This window comes from Nyctibius grandis, chromosome 6 (assembly GCF_013368605.1).
Source record: "Nyctibius grandis isolate bNycGra1 chromosome 6, bNycGra1.pri, whole genome shotgun sequence".
NCBI lineage: Eukaryota > Metazoa > Chordata > Aves > Nyctibiiformes > Nyctibiidae > Nyctibius > Nyctibius grandis.
The window spans coordinates 29172186-29193834 of NC_090663.1; the positions used below are offsets into that span (position 1 = coordinate 29172186).

The 21649-nt window shown below is 38.5% G+C and overlaps 1 protein-coding gene across 1 annotated transcript in view; it reads right to left on the reverse strand.

Annotated features, from left to right (window-relative positions):
* KCTD8 (potassium channel tetramerization domain containing 8) overlaps positions 1–21649 on the reverse strand; it is a 97722-nt gene that overhangs the window by 55508 nt on the left and 20565 nt on the right. The window lies entirely within an intron of this gene.

A 21649-nucleotide genomic window follows, 5' to 3' on the forward strand; every position in this document is an offset into this window, starting at 1 on the left:
AATTATTTCCCACTTTGCCCCTGAGCATTTAGAACAAAACAAAAAAATGAAATAAATCTCTGACTGGTAGTGAAGTGAAGAAAGAAATACTCAGTGCTAGTGGAAACACTGCACAGGAACAAACACTATGTGCTTAGTTTTCTAAGTAAAGGTTGGTGTCTGAAAAAGATACATACAATTTAAATAACTATATATGTAAGGCTAGAGAGCTTACAAATATTTTTACAATCAAATGCAGAAAGGGGTGTAATTTTTTTCTTATGTAGACTATGTTAATATCCTTCACCATCTTATTGCCATTTAAAACTTTCAAGCACATAGCAATATTATTTAGAACTAGGAGACTATTTAACATCCTCAAGGTCAGATGCTTATCTACAACCAACTAGACTTTAATCAGTGCCACTGCTCTGTGAGAATAAACATCTCAGACCATGGATTCTGTTTCATACTATGAAGAAAACATGAGGTCTGTAAATTCCATCTCTCCTGAATTCTATAAAAGCACTTGTAGTTCCCTGTTACTGGTCTCTATCCTTTGATTATGATTTTTCCCTCTTCTTCTACTTTTCATGTTGTCATTGATCCCATAACAAACTCATTCTAAGTTTATAAACATCTACACCTAACACTCTTTTTCACTGTCATGAACTTTATATTATTATTACTCATTTTTAGGGGAAAAGATATTATATTCTATTTTTAATGAACATTCTCCAGTGAAAGAATTTCAATATCATTGGTCATGGACCTCAGAACTCCAGACAGGAAATCACAGAGACATCTGAAGTCTGAGATGCTAATGTCTACAAAAAAATCATTATTTATTCTCATTTCTACTAGAAGAGTGATGTACAAAGTTACAGCCAACAGACAAAAATATCCAATCAGTCCAAACATGTTAAGTGTTTGTAAACCCAATAACTGTTGACAAAAAACCTATTGACTAAAAATTATGAACATAACTTAAAACTAACCCAGTTCTCAACACCTAAAAATCTGATACTGGGAAACTGTTCTATGTGAAGTATTCATGAAGGAGAGAAAAAAAAATTAAAATACTGAAAATAAATTATGAATTATTTTCTCAGCTCTTTTCAGGACACCAAGTGATGTGCTTTGATGTCTCAAAGTTTTCTCAGCTTTAAATATAAAATATCATATTTTAAAATGCAATGAACAAGTCATAAAGATATCACAAAGGATCTGTGAACAACAGTTACTTCAAAAGTATTTTAGATAAAGTTTAATGTTGGCTTTAAAATAAGTAGTTTATCATTTGACAACAAAATCGTCTACCTTTTGTTGGTGAGACATTTTCTTCTGGGCAAGATGTACTAAATTCTAGGAATAATACATAGTTTGAAAAATTATTTCCCAAAGTGTATCCAGACATCTATTTCCAGGCTTTGTGCTTTGGTGCTCCAGCATCTACATTTCAAATATTAACAGCAAAATATTTTTCTATATTTATGTATAAGTAGAGGAATTATCACTATAGGATCACCAGCTCATATACTTTTCTGGGCATTTGCTATTTGACATTGATCTTGCCTGTTCTTCATGCCTCTCTCTTACTAAATGCCCATGCCATCCATACGCATCTCTGACTAAATATCCCCTCCATGCACAAAAAAGGGGCTACTGTTTGCTGTGCTGGACAGAGACGTTGGCCTACACAGACATTTGGTTTTGATGCAGCACAGCCACTACGCTCTTTTGTAGCATAAGCTTTAAGGCAAGGTGTACTTCATTTTCCTACATGACACTTTCCGCCAGCAGATCTTCTCCGTTGATACTTCCAAACTCTTATTTCTTCTAAATGGCTAAACAGCTCACTTTGTATTACGACATTGGAATTAGTTTCATAACACCTTTTAAAAATATTTAAGACCTATTTAAAAAATTACGGTTTTATTCAGACAAAGTTTTACACTTGAGAGCATGAACTTACCCCCAGTTGAAATCAAGTTAACACTAAAGGAGGTAATCTCATTATCTTAAAACAGGTATGCAACTTCAAACCTTCCAGTTTCCTCTGGAGGTATCTTTCTCCATCGACTATACCAAACTAAACACAGATGCTTTAAACCTTACCTAGATTAGATACTTAAAGGTAGCCTAAAGTTTGCAGTGTGAACATTCACCACAAGCACATTCAAGCCATAAGCATGTCTTCTAACATTACTCCAGATACAGTTGGTATTTGGCAAAAATTGAGGAATGGACAAGCTCATATACAAGAAAAAGGCTTTTAAACTCAAATTAAAATAGGATAGCCAACTTTCAATGGCTTGAATTTACCAGTGAAGAAGGCCTTATTTGAACCGTGACCTAAATGCAACAATATCATAGCACCAAAGCCGTCAATTCTCACTTGCAAGCCTTTATTTCAGACCATTAAAATTATATGCATGTACCTAAAAACCAAAATATTGGGATATGGATGAAAAATTCCTTCTAGACAAATATTTTAGATATTAATAATATATTATGACTGTTGTTTAAATTTTGTATATTGCACTATCCATTATTACTTCTTAATTCTGTTTTAGCACCAGCAAGTAATTAATTTTCATCATACTTTTCTACTTGAAAGACTTCAAGAACCTAAAGGCATTATGTGAAAGCTTTGAACTTTCAATTTCCTTTGTACTTTCCATTTCTCTCCTTATTCTGCTGGTTCACACTTACATATTGAAAGATATAGCAAAAAGGCCACAAGTAAAAAGGAAGGCTCTAGCAGTGCTAAAAACAATACAGTATTGGAGTAAACAGAATGAAAAGTAATTCTTTATAAACATTGCTCACAAAGGCAACACAGACTGTTGTTGAAACAATTTAGTAAATTGCTCTTTAGTGACACTGTTGTCACTAAAGTTTACATCTCATCTCCAAAGCTACTAAACAGAATGTCCTTGGCACTCCAGTTTTCTAAACCATGAGTTAAATTAATTCTCAAGTGGACTTAAATTACTAAGCCCTGATGTTTTGCAAATTTCCCTGAGAATCTCATACTTTTCATACAAGAACCTTTCTTTTTATTCATTATAGACCTCTTGGAAACAGAAACCATTAGCTATTCCCAACTAGGACTGTCATTTTGTATATAAACAAGTAAAATCACCCCAGTATCTTAAATCTTAGTCTTCTAAAAGGAAAAAGCCACTGAGTTTATTTCAGAGCATTTCCAAATAGCCGTGACTACATGATACCCAGGTGGAATAATCAGCTTTCTGTAGCAACAATTCAACAAAGCACATGTAATATCTTCCAGAAATATTGTTATTTAGGAACAGGGTGTAGTTTTCAAACACCAGTGGCAAGACTTGACATCTACATACTTTACCATGGATCACTGTTGGTGATATACTTACAGTGACACAGTGTACTATCTATAGCTATATTTTGTATATTGTTTAATTTAATAGTGTTACTTTTAATGTAGAGCATGTGCCCAGCTATAGTAATGATCTACTGGTGTTGTTAGCTAAGCATTTAAAAAAAGCAGTGTCAGTAATATTAACAGCACTACTATAAACTTTTTTCATTAATTTATAAAAAAATAGTCAAGTTTCAAAGAATTACAAAAGGCAATTAGTAAGCAGCAAATATATCTGTTGCCAACAGTTTGCTTTTTTAGTGCCAGTCCAGAAATTACATATGGACAAAACCAGACAGGTTGCTAGCTGGCAACTCAGGTAAGTGAACAATAAAGAGGACAATGTTATAACAATCAAATTCAGCATTTGCCATGTCAGGCTGTTGATGGGTTTCTGAAGAGATGTAAGGACTAAAGAAGGAAAGGTGAAAAGAAATCTTGGTATTGATAAAAGCAAAGAAAGAGGCAATAGCAATAGTGGTAATGTTGGACTTGATTTTCTCTCTGAAAAAGACAGCAGACTCCTCCACAGGCAGGGAAATGAGAGCAGGAGGCAGAAAATGTTATGTATGCATAAAAGGCCCCTTTAAATTATTTGAGGTATGAATATCCAGATGAGATGCCACTGCTGTATATGCAGAATATTGCTTCTGGCCTATGAGGAAATAATGTCACTCACAGTTCCTCCCTGCAAGAGTGCAGCTGGTATGGTTTTGTTCATATTGCTAACCACAAAAAGTCACACTTTTTTGCTTCTGGCTTCTTCTGCAAGACGTGTCCCACGCCGCAAACGCAACTCTGGGCTTCTGACAGGAAGGGTGTAGTCCTGTGGAAGAATGAACAGAACCAGCAAGAGTGTGGCACTGCTCCTCAGAGAAGGAAGCAGTGGTCCTGAGGACAAGCAGCAAGCACTCAGAGTGTAAAAGGCTGCCACAGTCCCCGAAATAGCGTGCTTGCCTGGAAATTAGATCAGCACAGCTGGGACCCATTGAGCAACTCAGTATAAGTTCTTCTGCATCATGGGATCTGGTTTCAGAGTTCTCTGAATTCAAGCATAATTTTGAAACAAGAGAGATTATTCCCAAACCAAAACATGTTCCTTCAACTGCCCAGGTTTGCCATTATGGGCACTTATTGCGCCTGCTGTGCTGAAGAACAAGGCATAAGATGATATCATAGCCAGCTACATTTCTGCCTACGTCATCTGTCATTGACTGGATATTTCAGTTCCAGATATTCAGCAACTGATTAGGGTACAGCTGTCCCCACCGCTGAGCTCTGATGAATCACTGTATGCTACAACATTGGCCATTTCTTCAACTACATGTTGTGAGGTCTGTGCTTCATCTGCGTGGTACTTCATCACCATCCTTGTGATGCACCACTACAACACGCTGCCAGATCGTGCCATTCTACCTGTAGCAAGTCTGGATATTCACTTCCCTCCTTGGCCAACCAAGTTCTAGAAATGACCGCCACATATCCACCACCAGAACGTGTTCTCCCTGAACATTAAGAGGAAAAACTGCTTGAAAAACTATTCAGAAGGGAAAAAAACACATCACTTTTCTTGAAGAAGATTGTTGAGCAGTCTTAGCCATGTTGCAGCATATCCAAAAAATTCTGAGTTTGAAAGCATATCCAGAAGGAAGTGATAAATGAGTGTATCACTAGACAGATTATTCTGTGTGACATGCGAGATGCCATCCAAGAAGCTGTTGTCTCAAATCTTCATTGATGCCCCTGTGTTTTCCAAAAAGAACTCCCAGACTGTGGCAGACTCTTACTTGAAATTAGTCAAGATCACAAACACCTACTGTAGCAGTTTCTGCTCTTTGTCAGGTGTGACTAATGAGTTACCAGGTCCTGTCATATCCAGCAACAGACCTACATTTCTAATGAATTTGAGGACTTTGCCAAAAAACTCATTCATTTAAGCTATCACCATCAAATGATCAGGCTGAATAAATAAGGCAGACAGCTGAAAGTGCCTTATAAAGAACTTCCCCATGGGAGACTGCCCAAAAAGGCTTGTCAGATCCCTCACCTGCAGCAGGTCACGTCCACTGATGGGTAAGGATAATCTCTGAGCAGCAGTGCTACAACATGGACTCCAGCTATGTCTCTGTTGAATGTATGGAGTTTTATTCCAATATTGAGTGGCCCCGGTTCACAGCCTGACTTTCCTTATTCTTATTACTCAAGAGAGACACATTGCTGCTGTGATTGGGGTACACGGGAGTTGCAGTCTCCCAAGAAACTTGCCAGTTGAGGGAGGTAGACATTTTGCGGATATGTGCTATGTGTCCATATTGTAGAGCTGGGTATTTCATAAAAGCAGAAGGAGTATTTACATACAAGGGAGACTACAGTTTTGATGGATAGGATAGAGGTTTACACAGCATGTAAGGAGATAATAAAAATAAAGATTGAAGAGGTAAAACCCAATTTAAAGATTGTCCCAGAAACCTCCTAGACAGACCAGGCAGTAGAGGCAGGAAATAGGAAGTTATACATACCTAGTATGTATAGTTCTGCATGTTGTGAGTAATTGTACAAATGCTGACCGTCTCAGTGGTAGTGTAGAGCTGGCTATGCATGGAATAACACTGTGCACATTTGAGCTTCATTGCATGTGGGTTAATGACCAAGTTGCTCTAGTAAAGCAGCTCTGTGGATCTGCTGTGGAGCCACTCCTGTAATCAATGGCCGAGGTCCTGGCTAAGATATAAGAGACTAGAGATGGGGAGGTTTTATTCACACTACTGTAGGAACTCTGTAAGCATGTGCACTACAGATTTCAAAGAATCTGGGAGCACCAGACAAAAATTTTAGAAAACATGTGGTTCTTTCACATGATCTGGTTTAGAGAAACCAAAGACTGTCAGATGATTTATATTCTTCTGTGCTTATGGTGTTGAGCATGGGAATACTTGGGGCAAGTGAGGAGAGAACGCCTTCTCTTCCAATTCCCACCCACTTTTTCTTTCAGTAAGGGGCTTCTGCCAAACTATATGGGGCTGAGAGATGATACACACATTTCAGCCCCATATAATTTCAGAGTGAGGAGGGATGAGTAGAGTTTAATGCATTCCTCTTTACCAGCTGTTGGCAGGCAGAGGATCATTGCAGGAATAAGGAGACAGAAACAACAGACTGAACAGCAAATCAAGATACCTGTGCAGAACCCTGTAGCAGGCTTGAGGAGTTGCAGCTGAAGGTGAAGACACAAGTATTGAAAGCGAGTGCAAGAAAGAAGGAATAAAAGTTATTGTTTGGAAGGCTTTTTACTGATGGAAACTTTTTGACTGAATGCCTTCTTTTCCTCTGTCTATACTGCTGGAGGCTGCCCTGAGGAGCCCCAGACCCCTGAGGCCCCAGAAGAAGTCAGGATAGAGGAAGAGTCTGTCTTGGTTGATGAGGGCTGGGTCAGGGACCAATTAGGCAATCGGGACATCCATAAATCCATGGGCCCTGATGGGATGCACCCGCGGGTGCTGAGGGAGCTGGCGGAAGTCATTGCTAGGCCACTCTCCATCATCTTTGCTAAGTCGTGTGGAACAGGAGAGGTGCCTGAGGACTGGAGGAAAGTGAATGTCACTCCAGTCTTCAAAAAGGGCAAGAAGGAGGACCCAGGTAACTATAGACCGGTCAGCCTCACCTCCATCCCCGGAAAGGTGATGGAACAACTTGTCCTTGGTGCTGTCTCTAGGCACATCAAGGATAGGGGGATCATTAGGGACAGTCAACATGGCTTCACCAAGGGGAAGTCATGCTTAACCAACTTGATAGCCTTTTATGAGGACATAACCTGGTGGATAGATGATGGTAAAGCTGTGGATGTGGTCTATCTCGATTTCAGTAAAGCGTTTGACACAGAGTCCCACAGCATCCTCGCAGCGAAACTGAGGAAGTGTGGTCTGGATGATTGGGTAGTGAGGTGGATTGTGAACTGGCTGAAGGAAAGAAGCCAGAGAATGGTGGTCAATGGGACAGAGTCCAGTTGGAGGCCTGTATCTAGTGGAGTCCCTCAAGGGTCGGTACTGGGACCAGTACTATTCAATATATTCATTAATGACTTGGATGAGGGAATAGAGTGCGCTGTCAGCAAGTTCGCTGATGACACAAAACTGGGAGGAGTGGCTGACACACCAGAAGGCTGTGCTGCCATTCAGAGAGACCTGGACAGGCTGGAGAGTTGGGCGGGGAGAAATTTAATGAAATATAACAAGGGCAAGTATAGAGTCCTGCATCTGGGCAAGAACAACCCCAGGTATAAGTTGGGGACAGACCTGTTGGAGAGCAGCGTATGGGAAAGGGACCTGGGGGTCCCAGTGGACAGCAGGATGACCATGAGCCAGCAATGTGCCCTTGTGGCCAAGAAGGCCAATGGCATCCTGGAGTGTATTAGAAGGGGTGTGGTTAGTAGGTCAAGAGAGGTTCTCCTCCCCCTCTACTCTGCCCTGGTGAGGCCATACCTGGAATATTGTGTCCAGTTCTGGGCCCCTCAGTTCAAGAAGGACAGGGAACTGCTAGAGAGAGTCCAGCGCAGAGCCACGAAGATGATTAAGGGGGTGGAACTTCTCCCTTATGAGGAGAGGCTGAGGGAGCTGGGTCTCTTTAGCTTGGAGAAGAGGAGACTGAGGGGTGACCTCATTAATGTTTATAAATATGTAAAGGGCAAGTGTCATGAGGATGGAGCCGGGCTCTTCTCAGTGACATCCACTGACAGGACAAGGGGCAACGGGTGCAAGCTGGAACACAGGAGGTTCCACTTAAATATGAGGAAAAACTTGTTTACAGTGAGGGTAACTGAACACTGGAACAGGCTGCCCAGAGAGGTTGTGGAGTCTCCTTCTCTGGAGACATTCAAAACCCACCTGGACGTGTTCCTGTGTGATATGATCTAGGTAATCCTGCTCCGGCAGGGGGATTGGACTAGATGATCTTTCGAGATCCCTTCCAATCCCTAACATTCTGTGATTCTGTGATTTTAAGAGCAGAAACTTTACTGACTTTACTAGTGGTTCTGTGCTGGTAATGAGGAATCCTGAAAACTAAAGATTTAAATATGAAACACCTTCTTATCTTTATTGCCAGATGTTCCAAAAACAAATGCTACCTATGGTCTTACTAAAAACATCAAAGCTTTTGAAATTTTTGTGGAAGTCTTACACTTTCCATTTGGCTCAAAGACACAGAGGAAGGCTCTTCAAAGCCTTTCGGAGTATATCACAAGCACAGTTACATATATTAATAAGAAAATGGCCTGGGCTTGTAATAAAAAGACAAGCTTGCACATTACAGCCAAGTCCAGAAGGACATATGCAGATGGGTTGAATTACAGGTGGACTAATAGGCAAAAATACTGATACCAGCTTATTTCCATTTCAACATGAGCCTGATATTACATATCAGATGAAAAAGTTGGAAATCTGTCAAAGAAAAATGTGCTCGGTATTTTAAAAGCAACTATCATTTTAGCATATTATGTGGAACTAAAGGACAGAGGAAAAGATTACTATTCAAAATGCTCTTCTTTTTTTTTCTTACTCAGATACTCCCTGGCAGAAATGGTGAAAATATAGATTTTAACCTTTCAGATATCTATTTCACATGATTTCACTGAGTGTAATATTACACTGTCATATTTCTCTGTGAGGCAGTTGATGACATTGATGAAACAAATGGCATCTTATGATTACAGAGGTAATGCCATTGATTGACCAAGAATTCAATTATAGACATTTCACAGGGAGAATCTGAAAAATTTCAAAGCTTTAACCTGGTAAGGAAAGTCGTCCTGGGCAGAGTGTTTTGACACATTGTTATTTCCATCATGGAAGTAACCAAAAAATGTAAAGCTTTTTACATGAAGTGGAAGCTTGATTAGATCTTACATCCTGGAATATAACTCAAATATAAATGGTTATGCTAAGCATTAAAATGTTGTATTTAAAAAAAGAAAAAGTACTTCAAAACCCACATATTATTAGTAAAATTTACAATTTAATTTCATTTAGAAGCAACATGAGTACGTCTCATAAGAGGATTTCCATTATACTATTCTCAAATGACTGTGTCTAATATAGTCTATAAATAGAAAGCCAACTCACAAGACACAGATTGGACTTTGTGGCTAAGAATCAATGGGTCTGCCAGTGCCAGTGATGCCTTCTGTTAGAATAAAAATATAGTTCACAGCCAAAAATTACATATGTGACTATATGTGTATAATTGCCACTTCAAAATGCATGGCATGTTATGACAAAGCATTGAAAACAACCGATGTGAACTTTAAAATTCTGAATGTAGATGTGAAAATATCATAAAGTGGGACTTAATTAATACTTGTTGTGAAAAGGATCTGAAATAAAACCGTGTGAAATTTAAACTTCATGCTACTTCCTATTTATTGCAGAGCACACCTACTCCACACAAAGTTCTGAACTGGACGGTCTTATCAATTTTGTGCAGAACAATTACATGGCAGGAATGGTTTAAATTCACTTTGCACCAAAAGCCCAAGGCGAGCAAAATGTCTAAGTTAGTAGTAGGAATGTCTTTTTGCCACTAGAAGAGATTATGAATCCTATTACTAAAACGCAGCAGTAAGCCTAATTTTGAAGTCACATATAAGTTTTAACTTTAAAATTAGCATTTTTAATTTTATTCCTACTTTTAATATAGTTTCCTAGCCAACTGGTACATAAAAAAAATGTAAAGAGGAAACAGCAGGCAACAATCAACTCTTGATTATAGCTTTCAGACTCTGAAGGGCTTGGATTACCTGGGTAACCCAAAACCACACATAATCAAGATACACGTGAAATTGGGCCATAAGAACACACAGCAAGGGTGCAGCAGGAAAAGGGCAGCACTGATGATGAGCGTGGAGCAGGGAGATCCCCCAGCTGGCACCCGGCAAGCAGTCAAGAACATATTGTGTGCTCAGCCTGGGCATGGCTGCTCTCCTCCTGAAACAAAACCAGCTCATGCAGAGCCAGCTCCGGTGTCTCCACTTCAGCGGCACACTTAACCCTGAGACTGAATAATTCATCCTTGGATAATCAAGAGTTGACTGTATCTGGATGAGCTGAGTCCATTTATTAAACATGTCACCTGTAACTGTGGCTACAACAAGCGAAGGGAATTTTTCCCTTGCCATATGCTGTCTATTTAACAGGGTTCAAATATTCAGATCTTCAGTGGATTATATGCTTATTCAGTTTAAAGACTGAGTTAACATTTCTCATAACGAACTTTCACCCAGTATTATGGACGTTGCTTCAGCCTGCCATTTTACTACTGTTAGGTATTAATTTTTTACATAAGCTCAGCATGGAGAAGTAGTTTGGACTGAATTGACTAAAAGTATTTTCTTTCTACCCTCCTTTTCTTCCTTTCTATTTCAAACACTTAAATTTACTCATGTAATTCCTAGCCTTAGTTTTAATTCTGCAATGCACTACAATCTCCAGTTACTCACATGCTTGTGTAGCCCTTATAAATGCCTTGCTGATTCGTATTTTTGTTGATTGCATTACATTATATTTAAAGGAAATGATAATCCTGTATGTCCTAGCAGTGAATGTAAGCAGTAAATCATATATTTAAAGTGCACTAAAATATTCAGGTGTGAGGGATGATAAAAGTTTAAAATATTATTACTAATACTTGCCAAGAGTAATAAGACTAATTGCTGTTATAACTCCTCATAATATTATACTGCCATTGTCTCTGGTGGAGGAGAAACTATGCTGCCAACCTATCTGTTCAGCTTCAGTTAAAGGATCTAGAAACATTTTTACTACAAACTTTGCGAACAGCTATCAAACATACAATACAACTAGAAGGGTGCTGCTGAATTTACTGCCTAGTTGACTGAATATTGTTTTAATGTTACTTTTTATTTACTCCTGCAAAGTGTAGAATTCTGACAGACTACAACCGAGAATGCTCTTTTCACTCTAGCACATACTAAATTTGTAACTTCCCCTTAAAATTACTAATATTTAATCAATCATATAATTAGTCCCATTCTTTAACACACAAAAACATATACTTGGCTTTTAAAACGTTCATATGTTTAGGAATTCCATGCAGCTAATTTTCTTGAAACACTACATTAAAGTTCAGTAACTATAAAACTCAAGAACAAGGCAACAAGCTATTGCGTAAAAATTTATAAATATATTTTAGAACCAGGATAATTTAGGGCCAAATGTACAATGTAAAGTCATTTTAATCCTAATGTATGCAGCTGTATGGCTACCGTAGTTAGTGGCACAGTTAAAAAACGTAACTAGACAAATACTTTTGTAAAAGAAATATGCTGCTATTATCTCAGTGGGAGATAACCCTGGCCTTTAACTTGAAATAACTCAGCAAGTTACCTTCCTGATAAACAATGCAATATTAATATCACAGTTGGGAGCACTTCTCTGAACACTCACAGCAGGCATCAAATTTGTTGCTCAATTTTTGTTGAAAATGTAGCATTCCTTTCTAATGGGTATCTTTAGCTTCAAGTAAGAGGAACAAGTAGAGTTCAAGATATAATTAAAGTAATTTTATATTAAGCTAAAGGACAAAACAATCCACAGAGCAGCAAATATTAAATCACAAAAAGCATAAATGTTACAAATTACTCAAGCCACATGCAATGGTATGATGCAAGATTCTTAGTTATCTGTAATACACAAATAAGCACATAAAAAATGAAAAAAAAACACAAAGATTTTAGGAAACACTTGTGTGTGAGTTCAGTTTCTGCTGAGATTATAGATCAGATTTCATTATATATTATGGTCTTATAGATAACCCACTTTTTTTAAAGAAAGTCTGCTATAAAAAAATATAGCAGTGACAATCTTAAGCACTTCCTAGATTTTTAAAGTACAAGAACAATGCTGTTTTGAATAGGAAAGGGTGTCTGACATGGCTATTTCTTCCGCTTTTTAACATCACCAATCCTAACATGACCACTCCACACCTTAGCACACAAGATGAGAGGTTTTCTTTGTGACAACGCACATTATTTGGTAACAGACTGAAGATCAAACATAGCGCAGATGCATAGTAGGCCACTCTGCTCAGTTTCTACATTATTCCAAATTGTATAACCAAGGAATTCTCTTCAAAAAACAATAAACTGTACTTATAATGAGATCTCCATATTTAACATAATTTTCAATTAGCAAGTTGTGATAAATGCCACTAAGCGTTATGCTGTTATTTTATTCTTGGCCTAATTTTACTGATTTTGGCATTCATCGTGGCTCCTCTTCCCCTTCTGTTAAAACCTGAGACACAAGATCAGGGATTTAGCACACTGAAAAACTCAAAAATGGAAAACAATGTTTCCTGAGGAAAACCAAAATTGCACTCAAAATTTGAAAACTGCTGATTTTGTCTCTGATGTTTATGATGATCACGTTGTAAGGAATTTTGACTTACAGTATTTAGATTTTTTTTTAAAAGCTCCTCTTACATTGTTTCTAAAGTAGCTTCGGCAATTTCAAAGAGCAAGGAGATTTTATAGCTATGGAGTGCTCAGCAGTTTATGCACCAGAACAGTCAAAAAGAAACTTCTGAAATCCCACAGTCAGCTGCTCTTATCTACAGTTGCTTTTAATTCTACATAAAAGAAAGTGAGATTAATCAGAATGTCAGCTGTTCCACCTGTCAGTATTATCTGCTGATGGAATAAACACACTACAGAAAGTAGAGCCTGTGTATTGTAACATATTGATGTTTTGCTGCACAACAAACTCCATAGTCAGTGATTTTGTGTTGCCTTTTATAGAATCCTTCCTCCCCAAATTCCTTTTGTAATCTTAGCAGGTGTTCAGATCAGATATATATATATATATCTATATATATCTATATATATATATATCTATATATATCTATATATATCTATATATATATCTCTATCTTTCTATCTCGCTAAAAGATGTCCAAAAGTTATAGTTAAATGCTTCCATTCCCCAATATATTCCCTATATTTTTCAAAAATGTCTGGTTTATATTCTTATAAAAATAATGCCAAGAAACCAATGAAGACTGACTGTCAAAGCATCTGCACAGTATGACAAATAAGACTGGATCTAAAGCAATATGGAAGTAACCACTAGAATCACATGTCAAAGAAATAGTTTAAAGAAAGGAAATTTAAAAAAAAAAAAAAGCAGCTTTCCATTCACTCTGGCCATACTATCCTGGATCTCTAGGTTGTGAGGGCTGCAGCGTGCTTGCAAGATGGCTGCAAAAAGACACAACAGTTTACAGACAAAACAGAGAAAAAAAAAGCAGAAACAGGAGAGATCAAGAAAAACCTTCTAGACAACAGAGGGTTCAGACAAGTCAACAACATAAGATCAGAATATCATAAAAGAAGAATTGAAGTAGTGTGAAATGTAATGGGGTGAAACGTAATACTACCAAGTGAACTAACTGATTGCCAGGCTAATGACAAGAAATTTCTCAGTTGGAGACAAGAAAGGAAGAGGAAAGATATGACTATCTTAATCTGGTAAACTAATGTCTGCATGATATGGCTTTGTGAAAATAATGAATGTTATCCTAAAATGCGTAAATGCCACAGCAATGATAAAATCTCATTGAATGTACTCTATACAATTCTATCTTTCTTCAGATGATGTACAGTTGAACAGGATCAGATGCAGAAAATAAAGGTGCTAGAAAGATCAGAGGAATGGCAACACTATCAAATACTAATACATGACAAAATCATATCATGTTTTTCCTAGCAAACCAACACACAGAAAAAATATGATTGCTCTTCGTAATGGAACAAGAAGACCTATTTAAACTAAAGCAGTATCAGCACATAACAAAAACAAAAAGAACAAATTGACTCTGACTAAAGCTAAGGCTGGACATTTTAAAGTGGTTTCTAATCAACAAAAGTAGTGATAGTGGACAAAATGATAGGTTTTAAATTGATACAGGTGTATTAACAGCATGATGTACATTTACTTCTTAAGGCAAAGGACTGGATTTGAGCATCTGGAATGTCACTCCCAGGCTTACGTCCTACTTTCCTACAAGCCAACCAGTATAGCTGAAAGTTGCACAGAAAGAGCAATAAAACAGAAAGCTAAAGATGTCTCAATGGGTTACTAGAGGAAATCTGTTATTTTATCTTCACCCTTGGTCTTAAGATACAGAATGTATTCCTAAAAGAAGATTGAGAGAGCAAATAATCCACCTCATCCAATTATTTGTGATATTTGATTCCTAATGAAACGGTTGAGGGCCCCAAGAACAAAGAGGATGTTGTAAATACCTTAGACATTCAACTAACCTAGTTATATAAATAAACAAAGGGGAGCTTTTTTTAATTTAGATGGGTATATCTCACTTCAGACAACTGGGCCTTAAAAAGATAGTTTCTAATTAGGATGGCTGTATTTCACTTCAGACAACTTGGCCTTGGGAAAACAGAGGCACAGAAACCTAAAGATAAGGGAGTTGCAACAGCTGCCTTGAAGGACACAGCCTACGTGACCTACGTGATCCATGGACTGAGTTTGCGCAGAAGCAGGGGTCAGTTAGCGAACACAGCGAGGAAGACTATAAGCCTTCATCTGAAGACCCCTGACAACCACCAGAGAAAACGACTGCGCATGCAGAACGGACATTTACATATATTAATGAGTTCCGGGAAATCTCATGACTGTGCAAATGAGTTATTGAGAATCTTATGACTATGTATAACTTTATGGTATATAATCTCTGAAAATCTGCAAAATCGGCGGAGCACTCAGGGTGGATAATCCCCAGTGCTGCCCAGCGCTGCAATAAAGAATGCCTGCTTAATAACACACTCTGGTGTTACTGAGTTTTCTTTTGGACTCCTTACCCAGCCGCACCTAGCTTCCCACTTCGGTGAGGAAAGTTAGAAAGCAAGGGGGTTTGGAGATCTCCAATTTTTGTATCACTAACTAGATTTTTTTCTTTAATGAAATGGTTGGACAATATTTGGGTTACCTTATCTTTCCTACAAGAGGAGATGCAGGATTATATAAAAAAGTTAAGGTTTGCTACTAACCTGCAGGAAAGAAGACTGATCCTGCGATAAGAGGAATAAAGGTGCTGTCACTCCACTCCCACGCAGCTGCACTAGAAGGAACAGAATTTCTAACCTCTGCAGGCCACATCATAGTGTGTGTGCTCAATTGTATTTTAGCTCATAGAAATAAAATTAATATTGTATCCCATTAACTTACATATGCTTTAAAGTATGTAAAAAATGCATCAGACTGTGACTAATTCCTCACCAGGCCATAGCTGGATCCAATCCTTCATACTTCTCGTCAGCAAAACTACTTAAGCAATTAATAATGTGCAGGTTTGGGGCCCACTGCTGTATATCCAGGAATTACACCAGTCCCAGAACTATTACTTTTCACAGATTCCACTCCCAGAGAACAGAACATCAATAAGGTGTATCCTTATGTCGCCAAACAAGCAACAACATATATTGGCAATCTTGAAACATAAAGATATGCAACACCAATAGTTAAGGAAATGAAATAGGATTTATACATTATGCTATGTTTTTCTTAAGGGGTCTGTAACGAAGCTAAAGGTTGCAGCTTTCTTCACTAGGCTCTTCCATTCAATAAATATAGTAGATGAATAAAACTTTTATGACAATAAGAAGTTAAATTATCTGTACAGACTGCCACCGAACACTACTGCCTTCATCTGCACGTCACTCTGACTGCTGTTTATATTGCCATGACGAGTCAGAACTTCAGTAAAACGTGAAGCAAAACTCATGATGCCAAACTGATCTATTCATACTAGACAACAGAAACATGTAATAAAATCAAACTTTTGCAAATATTCTATAGATGTTACTATGGAAACCTAATAAGCAGTTATTTTTTTTCTTTTTAGCTTCAGACAGTCACAGAATCACAGAATCACAGAATCACAGAATCACAGAATCAATCAGGTTGGAAAAGACCTCTGGGATCATCGAGTTCAACCATTGCCCTGACACCACCATGTCAAATAGACCATGGCACTAAGTGCCATGTCCAGTCTTTTCCTAAACACATCCAGAGATGGTGACTCCACCACCTCCCTGGGCAGCCCATTCCAATGTCTAATGACCCTTTCTGAGAAGAAATTCTTCCTATTGTCCAACCTGAACCTCCCCTGGCGAAGCTTGAGGCTATGTCCTCTTGTCCTATTGCTAGCTGCCTGGGAGAAGAGGCCAACTCCCACTTCACTACAACCTCCCTTCAGGTAGTTGTAGACTGCAATAAGGTCACCTCGGAGCCTCCTCTTCTCCAGGCTAAACAGCCCCAGCTCCCTTAGCCGGTCCTCATGGGTCAGACCCTCCGGACCCTTCACCAGCTTGGTCGCCCTCCTCTGGACTTGCTCCAACACCTCAGCATCTTTCTTGAAGTGCAGGGCCCAGAACTAGACACAGTATTCAAGGTGCAGCCTCACCAGTGCCGAGTACAGAGGGACGATCACTTCCCTAGACCGGCTGGCTACGCTATTCTTAATAGAGGCTAGGATGCCATTGGCCTTCTTGGCCACCTGGGCACACTGCTGGCTCATGTTTAGGCGGCTGTTGATCAGCACCCCCAGGTTTCTTTCCGCTGGGCCGCTTTCTAGCCACTCTTCCCCCTGCATGGGGTTGTTGTGGTCGAAGTGTAAGACCCAGCACTTGTTCTTGTTGAACCTCATGCTGTTGGTCTCGGCCCATCTATCTAACCTGTCCAGATCCCTCTGTAGGGCCTTCCTACCCTCCAGCAGATTGACACTCCCACCCAGCTTGGTGTCATCTGCAAATTTGCTGAGGGTGCACTCAATCCCTACGTCTAGATCATCTATAGAGATATTGAACAGCACTGGCCCCAGAACTGAGCCCTGGGGAACACCGCTAGTGACTGGCCGCCAGTTGGACTTTGCCCCATTCACCACCACTCTCTGGGCTCAGCCATCCAGCCAGTTTTTAATCCATCCAAGAGTCCACCCATCCAAGCCCCGGGCAGCCAGTTTGTCTAGGAGGATGCTGTGGGAGACAGTCTATTTTCATTTGCTAGAAAATTGTATTTTAAAGTTCTTCAGGAAGATCCAAAACCTTTTGTAAGCTGGAAGGAGGAGTGAGGTAACATTTCTGATTCCCTTTTCCAAAAACCATCATACTTGGAAACAAGTTCCACCCTCCAGCCAGGGAAAGGAGAACTACAAACTCAGAGTACTGAGCAGATCAGAGATTCAGCAACCTCTGCCTAAAGATTTTTTGAAAATATTTCAAATAAAAATTAAAATCATGCCCCGCCCCCCCCAATGATTTAAAAAATGTAAACAGAAATGAAGAAAAATATATGATACATGGTTTGCAAATGGAGGGAAATCTGTGATGTGATTTTGAAATAATATGGGGAAATTAGGATTTTGTCTCTTTCTTCATTGTATCATATGAAAATCTGTATCTGTTTTGAGGGATTTTCAATCAGTCTCTCTGATACAGTAAATAAATAGCAAATAGTACTAACAGCTATGGATTGAAGCTAATGGAACAGAATGTTTTAGGGCAGATGTTCCACTTTGCAAGATTTAATTCAACTGATACTTCAAATGTCAAATAGTGAAATGAGTACACTAAGAACCGAGATGATAAAATACTAGGCATGTCCATCAAATCCAACAGGAATGTACATGTGAATACATTGTGTTCTGAGTTTGTACTAGCAGTTGATTAATTAAGTCATCCTCAGCCACTTCGAAAATGGAAAAGCTTTCTCTCACCTTGCCTTGCTCTTGTTTTCAGCCTCCTATGTCTGCTCTGACTTTTTGTCTCTAAAAAGTATCTTGGCTCCCTGCTGCAGACACCAGCTCGCTTTGCTCATGCCAGCCCCAGGAGAAACAGCGCTGCCACAAGCTACCCGCTGTATCCCAATGTCAGAAATGGAGGAGCGGTGGTGAGGCGTGAGCTGCGTGGCCAACGACACCACTCAGCCTCCCAAACTGAAGACTGTCAGTAATGAGCTTCCAAAGTAAGAAAAAGGATAATTTTAATCATGCTAACGTGGTTCCTCAGGACCAGCAATTTCAGATATTCAAATTAAAATGCCAGTTCTGGTTTTGCCTCTTGTCTGTATACAGTGCTGTGATCATTCCAGATAAATATCCTGTGTCTTTTGTTGTTGACTTCTTAAGAAATGGCATGATTGAATATGATGTTCCCTTCCCCCTCAAACCGTTCCTCTTGAATTTTAATGCTTCATGATTCTCTTGCCATCTTTGTAGAGAACAGTATTTTCCATAAACACTCACATTAATATTAAATTTCACAAAGTTAAAATGACAGTAAAGCAATGCTAAAATTACACACCTAAAACTGGAAAGTCAAGTCTACAGAATACAGGATGGGGAATAAAAATAGCTGATGGATATTAATTTTTAGGATAGCCTTTTTTGTTGTTTTTTAATAAAATAATTTTCAAGTTGGGTAAAATCAGCCATTTTACTTTAATTTCTTAGAGACATCCTTAAAGAGAAGAAAATTCATTACATAATTATGTAGTAATATTAGCACAGAAATTATTGCATTTCATTTTTATAAGTTATTGCCTCTAACAGTGGAAAGGACATAAATCTACCTCACTACCTTTGCTGCTATTATTATATAGTACATTTACATAAATTGTGGTGGACCTCTGAAATGAGGCAGAAAGTTTAAAAACTGCAACAAACAACAAAATGGACAAAAATATAGACTCTAAAGTCTTATTAGCCATTTTGCCTTTTTGTGTGTGTGTGTCTGTCTTAGGAAATAAAAACGCATGAAGCTTTACTACTTGTGTGCTGTAAGGGCAGCCACAATTTACCACATGTACCAGCCTTTGAGCAGTATGTCCTGTCAGTGCTCAGGTCTTCACATAGAAAGGTGACATAACTGCTTTCCATCTGAAGGAAACAGGTATTTGCTAAATAAAAAAAGGACACCTAAATGTGGATTTCCGAACGATAGGAGTAGCCACAGCAAGCACGGGCAATCAGAGGGCCAAACACCCACCTTGTTGGACCTGCTGCCAGCATCTGCCTGTACAGTGGAAAAACATTCACTGCAGAGCTGGGTTGGTGGGAGCTCAGACATGCCGAGGGATCTTGCTGCCCATCAGCTTCTTTCTTCAATTTTTTAAAAAAGAGGCTGCATCCCATGAGAAATTGTCCCCATGTACACAGCAAGGGATCTGCACATGTTGCTGACTAAGCACACTGGCTCTGTGATTAATCCAGGGCAGTTAAAATGATAGCATGAAAAATGCTAATTTGGCTATTGTTGTAGATCCCAGGGCAGAACATATTCACAGCAGCTCTGCAGACTATAGCAGAAGCTTCTCACTTCTCCACTTGCATCTGAACCTTCTCTCTAGCAGCCAACTTGTTTTTTCAGCTGGACTGAGGATTTGAATCAACGGCAGCAATCGAAAGAAGTAAATGGAAGTGAAGGATTTCGAGTATGTTGCAGAATTTTACTCGTGAATGCAGTAAAATAAGAAAGCATTAAACAGTGAAATTATGTATTTCAGCCCCTACTTTAAAACACATGAATTGAAAGAAAAAGAAAAAAAAGGAAGCATGGCATTTCATAAGGAAAATATCTTATCTCTATTATGCCACCCAAAGAACTTGCACTGATTTGGAACAGCATGTGACCATAGGAAGTAAAAGTTAAGGAATGGAAACAAGGGAACCAGCTGTTTTCCATATGTCTGGCAGGATGGAGATGAGAAAAGAAAGACAATTAAGAAACAACCAAAGCTGATGCCTTTTAAAGGTTTTAACTTTGCTAGAAATGAAATAAAATGCAATAGAGTGGACTATATGTTAAAAACCCCATGAGTACACCATCTTCAACTGCTGGTAGAACAATGTATTCCATTTAGAAGCAATTGTATAAGGAAACAGATTTTTAAATTAAAAAACAACGTAAAGGTAATTAAAGAAACAGAAAAAAAACAGCAAGGACAAAACACTGCTGGACATTAATAGCAACAGCAAAAAAAAAAGTTAAAAATGCACACAAAAATCAAAACTGAGAAAAGAAAGGTAAAAGAAAAACAGTATCACAGTGGAAAGGACAATGAATTCATTTATAAGCCTCTGAAGAGGAAGACGATGGCAAAAGGAGAAAAAAAAACTGTATAGGTTCAAGTAAGGGAGAAAAAGGCAAAAATCGGCAGGACAACAGGAGTGCTTAACAAATATTTTGCAAGAGTATCTATGATAAAAAAAGCCATTCAAAACTGAATTTATGATAGGGTGCTTTTCCCAAGTCCAATGAGTCAGAAGGATATCTTCCAGATGACGGCTGGAGTAATTCAAGTGCAATCTGCAAAACCTTATTAATAAGTGATTGAACTGCATAAAAGCTGTAACGAGGAATGCTAACATTAATTTAGCAAAAGCAGCAACTCTGTTGTTCCTGTTGTGGAGATGACATTTGAGAATCAGAAGGAGGCAAGCACAATATTGGGGAAGGGAAGCAGCAGTAAAAACCCCTAAGCAACACTGTCTAAAGAGAACACCTTGAATGTTTTCTTCATGAATGCCAGATTATTGAAAATATACAGACTTGACATTTTGGTTGGTTTTGGTTTTCAAAAACACAGCCACAGTAAACCCAAGAAAAGAGTCCGGAAGAGCACATGGCCTTTTTGAGGAAATAAAGTTTTAATTATGGGTGTTAACATTTAACAAACAAGGGTAGTCCTTATGCTTACAAAGCCCGATTCTTGAAGGCAAACCTACTGCTTACAATTAAATCACGGATATGAGTAAAGACAAGTCATTTGGGTGGTTTGAAGCATCCTGTCATTCATTTGCTCTTCAGATCTAATCAGAACTGCCATGAGAGCAAGATAAAAATCTCCTATTAGAGCGAGTTGCTCTTGGCTTGCATGAACAAAAGCAAGAGGGTTTCTGTTGCTTCCCGAAGTGCTGGGCATGGCTGTTAAAAAAAGTGAAAAGGACTGCAGAACTACTGATGAGATAATAATATTTTAATGAGACTCTCCAATTATTTTTAAAATATAGATGTCATGTTCCTTTGGTACTTACATTAAAATTTTACAAATTGCCTTTTTTCTTTTAACTGGAATTTGATCTGCATACTATGCACACTGGTTAGAGGAGTCTCTGAAAATGCTATTATGTTAATGATAAAGAAACTGTAGCGCTGGGGTACCCAATGGCCCCCTGTAT